General features: G+C 40.7%; 1 protein-coding gene and 1 long non-coding RNA gene across 7 annotated transcripts in view; one reads left to right on the forward strand and one right to left on the reverse strand.

Annotated features, from left to right (window-relative positions):
• Positions 1-13,286, reverse strand: part of LOC26535568 (aminopeptidase N) — a 254,635-nt gene that overhangs the window by 204,931 nt on the left and 36,418 nt on the right. The window lies entirely within an intron of this gene.
• On the forward strand, positions 94-1,645 carry LOC120322359. Its single transcript, XR_005562131.1, has 3 exons — positions 94-108; positions 160-679; positions 736-1,645. It is a non-coding gene; the product is annotated as an uncharacterized LOC120322359 (long non-coding RNA).

The following is a 13,286-nucleotide window of genomic DNA, read 5'->3' on the forward strand; positions in this document are numbered from 1 at the left end:
TAGCCAAATTGTGTGCGGGCACACTGATTGTCGCCATCGTAAGTTTCCAATAAGCCGGGAAAACTTTGCATTTTTCATTATCGCGCGAAAGGAGGGGGACACACTGCGGTAAGCTAGGAATAAGTTAACTCCAACTGTAATAACCCTTAATCCTAACAGAATAAATCGAGCCTACATCCACGGAATAGTATGCCCTTTCTTTCGGGATCCATGGTGGAGTAGCCGTTTAAAGGGAACTCAGTTCGCGCGACGATATGATAGTTTTCAATGTTTTAGATATTTATCGCCTTGTGCCCATCACTTTTGCTACTCACTTTTACACATCACTTGAATAAAATATTAGTGAAGTGAAGGCATATACAATGTCGCGACATACAATCAAAAGTGATAAAACTAAATTAATTTCAAACAACAAAGGGCGCAGTAATGTGTGGCAAACATTCGATTTAATCGAGTTCAACAATAAAATAGTTGAATTTGTATGCTGCCGCGAATGCAAGAACGTAATTGCATATGCATCTAGGCATGGAACGGGCAATTGAAATTGTGTTTTGGTGATAAATGAAAATGCCAACCAACCCAGAATCAATTCGCTTCCATTATTTGCCAAAAAAAATTCTGGAGAGAAAACAGCTCGCATTGGTTGGAAAAGATCTACATTCGTTTTCCGTAACTAAAGGTAAGTACAACAAAAATAGTCAGATGTTGTGAATGATTCATTTTCTCAATTGGCAGGCAATGGCGTTCGCGACTATTGCCAAGAGCTTTTGGATATTGGATCAGTGTATGGCAAACAGGACTTCGCTGATTTAGTCACATCGCGCAAAACGTTGTCATCTACAATTATGAGCCGAGAGTATGAAAGCCTAAAAAGTGAAGTGCGGTCCAAAATAAAAGGTCAACAGTTGGCATTTACAAAAGATATGTGGACGGACGACTACACGCAAAGAAACTTCATTTCGCTGACGGCTCACTACGTGGATGAGTCATTTAAAGATTAAAGAGTTCACAGATGATAAGAAGACAGACGAGAATATCCTCAATATCGTTAAGGAAATTTTGGTAGAGTACAGTTTGGATTCTAAAATCGTATTTTTGTTACGGACAATGGGGCAAATGTGGTAGCTGCATTTAAAAGCTACAAAAGATTATCGTGTGCATGCCACAATTTAAACCTGGCTATGGATGGCATATTTGAAAAAAATCCTCTTTCTCCAATTAAGTCCTTAATAGAATGTTGCAAAAATCTTGTTAAATATTTTAAACATTCCCATTTGAATAACAAACTGTTTAAGACCTTAAAGCAAGAAATACGTACGCGTTGGAACTCGGTGTTTATTATGTTAGACAGCATTAAACCAGTAAAAGAAGAAATAAAAGTAATTTTATTAGAAAGAGATGAGCTCAATCGAATATCCGGACTAGATTTATCATTGCTCGAAAGCTTACTGCATTTTTTAAAACCGTTTAATGATTGTTCGGAGGAACTAAGTGCCGATACGGAACCTACCATGCACACTTTTTGTTTGTGATCGGAGATATTATTTAAGGTGTGCGCCACTAAAATGCTCGATTGTGAAATCATAATGCAGCTAAAAAATAATACGTTAAATACTTTAAATAAAAGATTTGCACCATCAACGCACATTATGTTGGCCTCGTCTTAAATCCCCCCTTCAAGGAAATGCGTTTCTTATCGCCAAAAGTTAAAGAGAACGTCATGGTAACGGTCAAAGCAATGCTTTCAGAAATGATAAATGATGAGGAGGCATCAAATGAGTTTGTGGAATTAAGAACTGCAAGCCCAGATGACCCAGGACTGTTTGCAGAGTTTCAAGATTACAATTTTTCCAAAAAACCAAAGTTACAATTAAATTCTTTTGATATTGAAATCGAAAAATATTTAAATGGCTGTGCAGCCATTTCAGACCAAAATGTGTTGGAATTTTGGAAATGTAGTGACCTTAAATTAATGAAAAGACTTGTCCGTTACATTTTAGCCATTCCGGCATATTATAACACTGTTATATATAATATATAATATAATATATATATAATATATATAATAATAATAACTATATTGGACTTAACTAAATTTCTTTGTATATAACATACCAAAAAATAAAAAAATTGCATTGGTTTTTTTGTTGAAATTTTCGTGTTTGGCTTGGGCCGGGCCGTGCTTTTTCCAAAAAAGTCGTGCGGGCCTCGTGCTTTTTTGGGACTAGGTTTAGTGCTCGTGCCGGGCCGGGCCTCAAAAAGTAGGCCCGCGCCCACCTCTAATCGGAAGTGTCTTCAGGGAATCTTCGAATATGCTTTCGGGAAGATTATGGTTGGGTTGAATTTACATCACCGACCTTGCTACCATTTAGTCTTGCCGCAGTCCTTATCTGATTTAATTTTTAAGTTCATTATACCCGTTACTCGTAGAGTAAAAGGGTATACTAGATTCGTTGAAAAGTATGTAACAGGCAGAAGGAAGCGTTTCCGACCATATAAAGTATATATATTCTTGATCAGGATCATTAGCCGAGTCGATCTGGCCATGTCCGTCTGTCCGTCCGTCTGTCTGTTTGTCCGTCCGTATGAACGCTGAGATCTCAGGAACTACAAAAGCTAGAAAGTTTAGATTAGGCATACAGACTCCAGAGACATAGACGCAGCGCATGTTTCATGTTTTCACGGCCACAAACCGCCCAAAACTGACACGCCCACACTTTTGAAAAATGTTTTGATATTTTCATTTTTGTATTGCTCTTCTAAATTTCTATCGATTTGGCAAAAAACGTTTTGCCAAGCCCACTCTAACGCCCACAAACCGCCCGAAGCTGCCACGCCCACGGGTATCAGATAGTCGGGGAACTCGACTATAGCGTTCTCTCTTGTTTTTTTTTAGTTTCTTTATTTTTTTGCCTTAGTACTGAATTTACACGCGTAGTAGGAATCAATAGTTTCAATAGGAATCCTTAAAATTAAAGTATGTGTCGACAGTTGTGAAATAGAATCCGTCCCACCCAAATCACAAAAGGTTTGGGTAAAATGAGGGTAACATAACTTCTGGCGCCCAGTGTTGGAACGGAAAAGAAGTAGGTCATATCTGGCAGAGCTGCTCGTCGAGTCTTCTGCTACGGCTGTAGTCAGTCAGACACCTACAAGCCGCAATGTCAAAACGGTCTGCAAAAGCAATCGAAAACCGACGGGAGCATTCACCAAGAGCCGAATGCCCGAACATGTAACGCAAAAGTCTACATTTAATTAGCCATCAATGGCTAACTGCATTCCTATGCGATTACGGCCATATAAAGAAATGATAAAGCTGAAGTATGAAATCGTTTTTTTTTTTCAGGATATAAAGGCACCACGTAATTGGCGCACGCTTTGAGGTTGAGAAATAAGCAATTACAAATTTCCAGTCTTTTAGAAAAGACAAGTGATTAGGTCGCACTTCACTTATCGAACATTGCATCGAAGTCGGAAATGCAAAGGCCGTTAAACGGAAGTTCTATTTAGTCAGGCCCGCAGCAGGGAAATCACTTTTTGCAGAAATTGATCGAATGCTGCGATTAGATGTTATTAGAGTTGACCAATGCGTCTGGTCGTGAAACCTAATAAAACGAGACTTTGCCTGGATGCACGCAGGCTTACTAGGCTACCAAATTCTTGCTTATCCGTTGCCAAGCAAATATAACATCATATCCAAGTTCGATTTAAAGAATTCCTATTGGCAAATACAGCTTCGTGCTGAGTGCATTAACTGTATTCACGGTGCCTGGTCGACCGTTATACCTGTTCGGGCAATATAAATCGCCGTCCACGATAAGTCGCTTAATGGCTCAGATCATACCAACAGATTGTAGAGCTCAACTTCGCCCTGACAGGATTTCAGGGTATGCTGCATGTAGAGGTGCACGCCCTTTTATCGATACTCTTCGTTATGCTCGTCCGAATTGGCGTAAGTTTTTTTCTACCTCAGCTGTACACTTACATAAATGAAGAAAATAAGAGCTTTACTCAAACTTAGATGGTGGACTGATAAGATTCGTGATAGGCTATACCTACAAATGAAAGGAAAATCTGGATTAACAAATCTGCATCTAGTCAGGCGTTAGGGAAATTTGGATGTTGTGCGTCTTCCTATTCTATACCCACCCTTTCTTGGTAGCAGGTGTACGTTTTCTAATAGCTACCCCTTGTTTAACTGTTATTAAGTTTTATCAAACCTTACACTTTTTGTTGTTTCGATGACGAATGGAATACTAGACCAAAATTTCATTACCGTATAATTCTTCTTTAACTTCATTCTTTATCTTTTATTTCTCTTATTAGAATCAACTTCAATTTCTTCAATTAGACATTAAATGTAATAGTAAATTTAAATAAAACTACGACCTTAAATCGAATATTAAAAATAAAATAAAATTAAAATATAAGCTTACATCATAATCAAAGAAAACGTAGTTACTTATTTCAAATTTCATTAAAACAAAAACAAAAACACGCAAGAATAATGGTTACGCCGCTCGGCAGTTATTGCGTCGATACTCTATGCGTTTTAGCTCCTGAACATTCCCTTCTACGTATTCTCATTCACAATATTTACTCACTTAGATTTTAAGTCTCATTTGTCAGCATTGTCAGAATTTGAAGAAGTCCCCGAACAGAATGTAACTGGAAGCCTTGCTAGATGGATTTCTAGATTGCAACAGTTTAAATTTAGCTTTTCGCATCGAGGAGGAAAATATCATATTTTTGCTGAGCCTTGCTGTTGGAGGAGAAACATTCAAATGAGCTATTGCTTTACAATAATTTGCCTTTTATCGGCTTTGTCGCTTCTTCAGCTGATAAATGCTAATATGCACTGAGTATCTATGTAGAAGAAAGTGGTGTGAGCGGTGGCAAGCTCGAAATTTGTTAACTTTGCATTTTGAAACAGTATGAACTTTTCGCAGACAATTGATACTGTGAGAAATCTTAAAACTCCCCACAAATTCGGGTGCAGGAGATCGGCCTAGCAACCGAGAAGACGGCTGTGATGCGAGAGGAGTCAAAGGCAGTCAGGTCAGACGGTAAATAATGGACCTTGGACCCCGGCAATGCGGAGAGACCGTGAAGTAAAGGTACCGCGCTGGACCTTGGACTCGAACCGGCCAAGGGCACAGAGGTCGAACGGTAACGGTGTGGACTTTGGACAAGCGCAAAGAGGACACACTGTGAACTAACGGGACACGAGTGGGACCTTCGACCCGAGCGAGCCGAGCGCAAAAGGGAAATAGCGTGATCCCCGCGGCCTATAAAAAGTAGGACAGTCGGAGCAGACTCAGAAGGTGCAGACACAGTCGACCAGTGAAAGTACATGGAGATACACAGTAGATCAATAAAGCTGGTTCAAATCGTCTCTTTGGTCGGGCAATCACACAAATCACAAATTTGGTGGGACGAACAAACAAACTCTCTGAGCAAGCCGTTGCAATTCGCAGCGACCAGAAACTAAGAAATCAGTTCGTAACAATACAAAAGGAGGAGGCAGACTTAACAAACTCAAACCTTTGCTTCACAGAGAGTGGCCCAAACGGGATACAGTTTGAAACAGTATGACCTTTTCGCAGACAATTGATACTGAGAGGAGTCTTAAAACTTCCCACAAATTCGGGTGCAGGAGATGGCTGGGATGCGAGAGGAGTCAAAGGCGGTCAGGTCAGACGGTATATAATGGACCTTGGACCCCGGCAAAGCGGAGAGACCGTGAAGTAAAGGTACCGCGCTGGACCTTGGACTCGAACCGGCCAAGGGCACAGAGGTCGAACGGTAACGGTGTGGACTTTGGACAAGCGCAAAGAAGCGCCGTTGCAATTCGTAGCGACCAGAAACTAAGAAATCAGTTCGTTACAATACATAAGGAGGAGGTGGACTTAACAAATTCAAGCCTTTCCTTCACAGAGAGAAGCCCAAACGGGATACAGTTCTGTAGTAAAGTATCTGCTGCATTGGAATACCTACAAGTTTCCTGAGGCTACAAGTGATGTTGCGTCCAAAAGCGGTTCAATATATTTATGTGTATTTTTTTAAAAATAAAAAATTAATTATTTGAATTGAAAGCGACGTGCTAAATTTCAGCACCAGACAATAAAAATGAAATTTATCAAATTTGTCTCCAACTCCGGCTTTGGTTGGCAAAAAAATTCCCCTTAAACTGCACTTTTTCATTTATGTGTGTCCCTTTCATTATACCCGTTACTCGTAGAGTGAAAGGGTATACTAGATTCGTTGAAAAGTATGTAACAGGCAGAATAAAACGTTTCCGATAAAGTATATATATTCTTGATCATGATCAATAGCCGAATCGATCTGGCCATGTCCGTCTGTCCGTCCGTATTAACGCTAAGATCTCAGGAACTACAAAAGCTAGAAAGCTGAGATTAAGACTCCAGAGACATAGACGGAGCGTTTGTCGATTCATATTGCCACAGCATTGGTAGCATTATTTGAGTTTAGTACAGCAACATAAATATTGCATGTAACAACATTGTAATAACGAAGGATATAGAAAACATAACAACCGTTATTGCTGTCTTGTGTCCTTTATATCACCGAGAGTCGGTAAGAGGATTAATTGTAAATTCTCTCACTGAGTGTGACCCGTGCCACGTGTTTGGTGTGTTGCCTCCTCCGTTGGTTCGTCCTGTGTACATCACCTGAAGAAGTGTGTGAGCGCGACTGGACTGGCTATTTGCTGTGTGTGCGAAAGCGCAGGATGGCAAGTGTGACACTAGCAAGCTGCGCAATAGATTTTGGGGACGAGCGAGCGTGCATAAATAGAGAGAGGTCAGTCTTGGTAGAATACTGCTAGTACACAGACGATATTAATTGTAAAACGACGACAAGTGGAACGATGGCACCAACGAAGGAAACGGGGTTGGCTGCTCGAACAATGCAGGCTAGCGCAGCGCCTCGTGAGCCAAAGACGGTGTTTTTACCAAAATGCAATCCCGAAGATGCTGACGCCGATCCATGTGCTTGGAGTATTCTTGCCGTGATCTTGTGATTGCTCTTAGCAAAGCTTTGGAGGGCAGTGCATCGCAATGGCTTTCACAGATCTGTTTTCCTGGCATGACTTGGGTTGAAATCAAGCAACTATTTACGCAAAGATTTGTCGGCGTAGAAACAGCTGCAGCAACACTTCTCAAGCTGCTAGAAGAACGCCCAGGGATTGGAGAGTGCATGTCGTCGTATGTAAGTCGACTCGTCACTTCGCTAATGACGAAAATGAGAAATATGGAGCGCGAGGAATTGTTGGTGTCAGTTGTACTGTGTAACTGGACAGCAGACTGAAAAAGCTTGTGTGCACCACAAGCATCAAGTCGCGTAGCGAATTGCAGCAACAGTAGCAGGTATACCAAATCGGGCAGCGTCAAGAGACTTCGAGGGCAGACACAACTTTGGGGTCAGAGAGGAAGAAGCAGAATTTTTTAAACATCATTTGCCATTATTGTGGAAAGTCAGGGCACAAAATCGCAGACTGCTGCCAGAAGTAAAATCGGGAATCACAATCATCGGGAAGCGGGCATGCTGGAGGCTTTGCTATGAAGCCAAAAGAACAGGATGGACACATTTCTACTGGATGCCCCTCGATTGGACAAAGCACTGAAAAGAGAGTTAACATATGTTTGTCAATGGAACCAAAAGGTGTGCTCGTTCATTTTGGTGAGTTCGTTGATTTTGTTTTGATTCCGGAGCCGCGTGTTCACTCATTAAGGAAAGCGCTGCTGGAAAATTCTCTGGAAAAAGACTTTATAATGTAATAACGCTTAAGGGTATTGGAAACGATTCCGTATGTAGCTCTACAAAAATTTTGACCAATGTTACCATTAACGATTTTACCTTGGAAATGTTATTTCATGTCATTATGCCCAAGTACTATAAACACGATATCATGATAGGCAGGAAGATTTTAAGTCAAGGTTTAACGATTGGAAGGAGTAACGATTGAGTCAGACAGATTCTGCATTTATAAAGTAAAACTGATTAATATTGTAACTGAACCCAAAACATATGAAGATTGTATAAACGAAAATGTAGAGTTTAATGAAGCTGACAAGGGCTGTTTATAAACGTTTTGAAACCATACATGAAACACACTTCATCTAAGGAGCTTCAAAGACAAGAGTTAACACAGGTCAGTTATTTGTTTAATAGATAAAATAAAACGGTACAAAGGCGACCATATAGGCTTAGTGTAGATGAGAAGCAAACTGTTCGTGCAAAGATTGACGAATTGTTGGCAGCAAATATTATAAGACCGAGCTGTTCCCCATTTGCGTGTCCAATTTTATTTGTAAAAAAGAAAAACGGAACTGATCGCTTATGCGTCGACTATAGAGAGCTAAATGCTAATAGAGTGTCGGATAAATTCCCGTTGCCTCTTATTTCGGATCAAATTGCAAGGTTGCGTGTGGGAAAGTAACGGATTCTACCAAATACCTATTCACCCAGATTCTGTAGAGCGTACGGCATTTGTTACACCGGAAGAGCAGTTCGAGTTTGTGGCAATGCCGTTTGGCTTGAAGAATGATCTGTCAGTGTTTCAGCGGGCAATAATAAAAGCGTTGGGGCCACTTTCGTATTCGTATGCTGTGGCTTATTGTATTGTTTTTGTATTGGTTATGGCCGAAACTAAAATGGATGCAATTTCAAGATTACAGACAATCATAGAAACTCTCATTAAAGCCAGATTCTCATTTAATTTCGAAAAATGCACATTTTTAAAATCAAAAATTGAGTATCTCGGTTACGAAGTAGAGGCAGGTGAGCTTAGACCTAATCCTCGAAAGTTGCAGGAACTAGTTAAACTGCCACCTGCGCAAACGGTCACGCAGCTAAGACAATTTATTGGATTAGCATCACACTATCGACCATTCGTGCCAATTCTCTGAAACGTTAAATCCTCTATTTTGTCTTACTTCTAAAGACAATAATAGTTTTGATTGGAAGGAAAATCATGAAGCAGTGAGATAATCTTTGCATTGACCCGTAGCCCGGTATTAACAATTTTCGATCCACATTATCCGGTTGAGCTTCATACAGATGCTAGCTCTGTGGGTTATGGTGCGATACTCATGCACAAGATAAACGATAAAAGCCATGTTATTGAGTACTACAGTAAATGTACAACCCCAGCAGAGTCAAGGTATAATTCATATCTTTTGGAAACCATGGCAGTATTTAACGCAGTCAAATATTATCAACATTATTTGAAGGGTATATATACAGTATATACCGACTGTAACTCTTTAAAGGCAAGTCAACAAAAGATTGAATTAGATGACAAAGTATATCGATGGTGGTTGTATTTCTCAAGAAACCCGATAACGAAAAAGTTTGCTGCCAAAGCTCCTAAAATGCGTGAAACCTTTACATCTTTAATCTCTAAACTTTAAAACAATGAATTGAACGAGAGTCTTGCTAATACGTATGAGTTGAGAGCTGGTTTGCTGTATCGTAAAATTCGGAGGAATGGTAGAACCCGTTGGTTACCTGTAGTTCCAAGGTCTTATAGGTGGACTGTCATTCACCAGGCCATAATGCACCTTGGTTGGGAAAAAAACTCTTGACAAGTGTATAGCTGTTATTGGTTTGTAGGAATGACGAAATACGTACGAAAGTTCGTTGACAATTGCATCACGTGCAAACTATCAAAACGACAATCTGGGAAAATTCAACAAGAAATGCATCCGATTCCTGAAGTCGAAATACCAGTTCATACGGTACATATAGACATCATGGGTAAACTAAGTGGCAAGAACGACCAAAAAGAGTATATCATAGTCCTTATAGATGCGTTTACAAAATACGTTCATTTACATCATACTCTGAAGATAGACGCAGCCAATTGTATAGTATCAGTGAAGGCAGTTATTTCCCTGTTTGGTGTTCCGCGACGATCAGGGTGATAAGGGACGATGCTTTGCGGGATCTGAGTTGAATTTAATTGCCACAGGAGCTAGTCGAGCGAATGGACAGGTCGAGCGTGTAATTAGTACCCTTAAAAGTTTACTAACGGCGGTGGAGACAGGCCAACGTTCGTGACAAGATTCATTAAAAGAGGTTCAGTTAGCAATAAATTGCACCATCAATCGGGTCACTAAGTTTAGTCCGTTACAGCCTTTAATTGGAAATGACATAAGACCATTAGGGATGCTATCGAATATTGTTGAAGAAATATATAATCTATAGAATCTAAGAGCTCAAGCCAAAGTTAATATAGAAAGTAAAGCTAATTATGATAAGGAAAGAAGCGATAAAAGTAAGGTAAACGTTGTAAAGCATAAAGTGGGTGATCATGTTCTGCTCAAGTGCGAAGAAAGAAATCACACCAAACTAGATCCCAAATTTAAAGGCCCGTTTGTTATAACCGAGTTACTTGAAGGATACCGATATTGTTTGAAGTCAATAACAAGCAAGCGAACCTACAAGTATTCTTATGAGTGTTTGAGGGCGTTACCGGTCGAGAAAGTTTCTGCGGAGATGGATGAGGATATGATGAGTGGCGTTGAAACAGACGCAAATGGTGGCGTTGAAACAGACGCAAATTGTGGCGTTGAAACAGACGCAATTGGTACCAGTGAGGGTACAAGTGGCGTTGAAACATACGCAAGAGACAGTTCCAGAGAGGGTACTGGCGTTGAAACAGACGCATAAAAGTGTAACGTCATGATCCAAAAGGCCTCTTCGAGAAACATAGGTAGACTTGGTGCGCTATCTGGACATTCATCTGTATGATTTAAATATCAAGTTAGTTGTAAAAATTATGTTTTAAAATTGATTTTAAGAAAGAGAAAGAAAACTTGAGCAGGGCATATCAACATGAGTTGATAAATTTATATACGAGGACGTGTAAAAGTCAGGATTAGCCGTGTCGGAGCATTGGTAGCATTATTTGAGTTTAGTACAGCAACATAAATATTGCATGTGACAACATTGTAATAAATAAGGATAGAGAAAACAGAACAACTGTTATTGCTGTCTTGTGTTCTTTATATCACCGAGAGTCGGTGAGAGGACTAATTGTAAATTCTCTCACTGAGTGTGAACCGTGCCACGTGTTTGGTGTGTTGCCTCCTCCGTTGGTTCGTCCTGTGTACATCACCTGAAGAAGTGTGTGAGCGAGACTGGACTGGCTCTTTGCTGTGTGTGCGAAAGCGCAGGATGGCAAGTGTGACACGAACAAGCTACGCAATAGATTTTGGGGACGAGCGAGCGTGCATAAAAAGACAGAGGTCAGTCTTGGTATAATACAGACAATATTAATATTGAAACGACGACAAGTGAAACGATGTCACCAACGAAGGGAACGGGGCTCGCTGCTCGAGGTGCTAAGAATACTGAATTCGACATATATAACATATTGTATTAGTCTTGTAAATTTCTATCTCCTGTGCACTTCCAACTGCTGAGTAACGGGTATCAGATAGTCAAATAATCAAATAATTTTTTCAGTTTGGAACTTTTATTTGTTGTATCTTTTCTGTACCGAAAACTAACAACAAGTTAACAAATCTTAAGTGTAAATACTAATTACCAGTACATTTCTTGAACTGTATTATAAAAGCGGCCCGACGTAGGCGTGATCGGCTGCTTAGCCTTGTTAGACTCCTCGCGAGCTGGTTAGGATGCGTTAATAACTTGTTAAGGTACTTTTCCTTTTTTTCCGCAATTTCGTCTTTTACAGGTGGCACGTTTAGATCTTTGTGAATTCTGGCGTTTCGAACATACCACGGTGCCCCGGTGATAGTTCTCAATATCTTCGTCTGGGCTCTCTGAACGATATCGATGTTGCTGTTGCTGGCATTTCCCCATAGCTGGCAGCCGTAAGTCCAAATTGGTTTTAGCACTGAGTTGTAGAGCAGCACCTTGAAGTCCAAACTGAGTGGTGAGCGGGAGTTGATAAGCCAATGAAGGCTGTTGGCTTTTAGTTTTAAGTGAGTTCTCTTGGCTTCGATGTGTCGGCGTCATGTTAGTCTTTTATCGAGGTGTACGCCCAGATACGTCACTTCGTTTGCTGTTGGAAGTGCGACGTTGTTCAACGTGAGCGGTGGACAGTCTTGCCTGTTAAGGATGAAAGTTACTTGCTTGCATTTTTGTTTGTTCACCTTTATACGCCAGTCGGATAACCACTTTTCCACGTCGACCAGGTAGATGGCTAGCTGAGATGATGCTTTGATTGGGCATGTGGAGCGGCTGAGAATAGCTGTGTCATCCGCAAATGTTGAAACTGTCAGGTTGCTGCTTGTAGGGATGTCTGCTGTGAATAGGACGTATAGTGTTACGCTGCCTTGTGGGACACCGGCTTCAATACTGTGTTCGTCGGATATCGCAGTGTTGCGCCTCACTACAAACTTCCTGTTGTAGAGGTACGATTTTAGCGTTGTTTTGATTTTGTACATCAGACCGTCAAGCCAAACTCTGTCGAACGCCTGCGAAACATCTAGAAATACCGCAGAGCAGTATTCCCGTTTTTCAAATGCGTTTCGTATTTCTGATGTTATGCGGTTAACTTGCTCAATAGTTCCGTGTTTTTCACGAAAGCCAAATTGGTGTGCTGGTATTGTGTTGTGCGTGTTCAGGAATGGAGTAATATTCAGAGACAGTAGGCATTTTTCGAAAAGTTTCGATAAGCAGGATAGAAGACTTATGGGTCTGTACGACGATGGAACAGTGTGATCTTCTCCCGGCTTTGGTATCATTATTATTGTTGACTTTTTCCATCTTCCTGTAAAGTAGCCAAGTTTGTTGATGGCGTTGAAGAGCTGGGTAATGCTGCATACGGCACAGTAAGGCAGCTCGATAATCATCTTAGGGGTAATTAGGTTGCACCATGCAGATTTTTTTGGGTTCACATGTTCTTTGATGATTTTTGAGATTTCGTCTGAGCGAAACACAACTGGTGCATGATGATGCTGGGAGTCGTCTGTTGCGGGCGGAATTTCGAACGTGTTTGTTGCAGAATCCGGTCTGAAGACTTTTTGTAGATGAGTGGCAAATGTGCTGGCTCTATTTTTGTCGCTACGGGCCCAACCACCTGTGTGGTTTCTAATAGGGACCACTGGTACTGTGGGTGAGCCAAGAGTTGGGTGAGCTTTCCACAGTGAGTTTTTTGTACTGGATGTTAATAATTTTTCAATATAAGTATGTTGGGCAAACTCTTCTTCTTGCTTTAAAGCTTTTGTAAATTTGCGTGTGGCGTCTTTTAATTTTATTATGCCGACGGTGATCTGGAGGACTGCCATTCT

This window comes from Drosophila yakuba, unplaced genomic scaffold (genome assembly GCF_016746365.2).
Source record: "Drosophila yakuba strain Tai18E2 unplaced genomic scaffold, Prin_Dyak_Tai18E2_2.1 Segkk8_quiver_pilon_scaf, whole genome shotgun sequence".
NCBI lineage: Eukaryota > Metazoa > Arthropoda > Insecta > Diptera > Drosophilidae > Drosophila > Drosophila yakuba.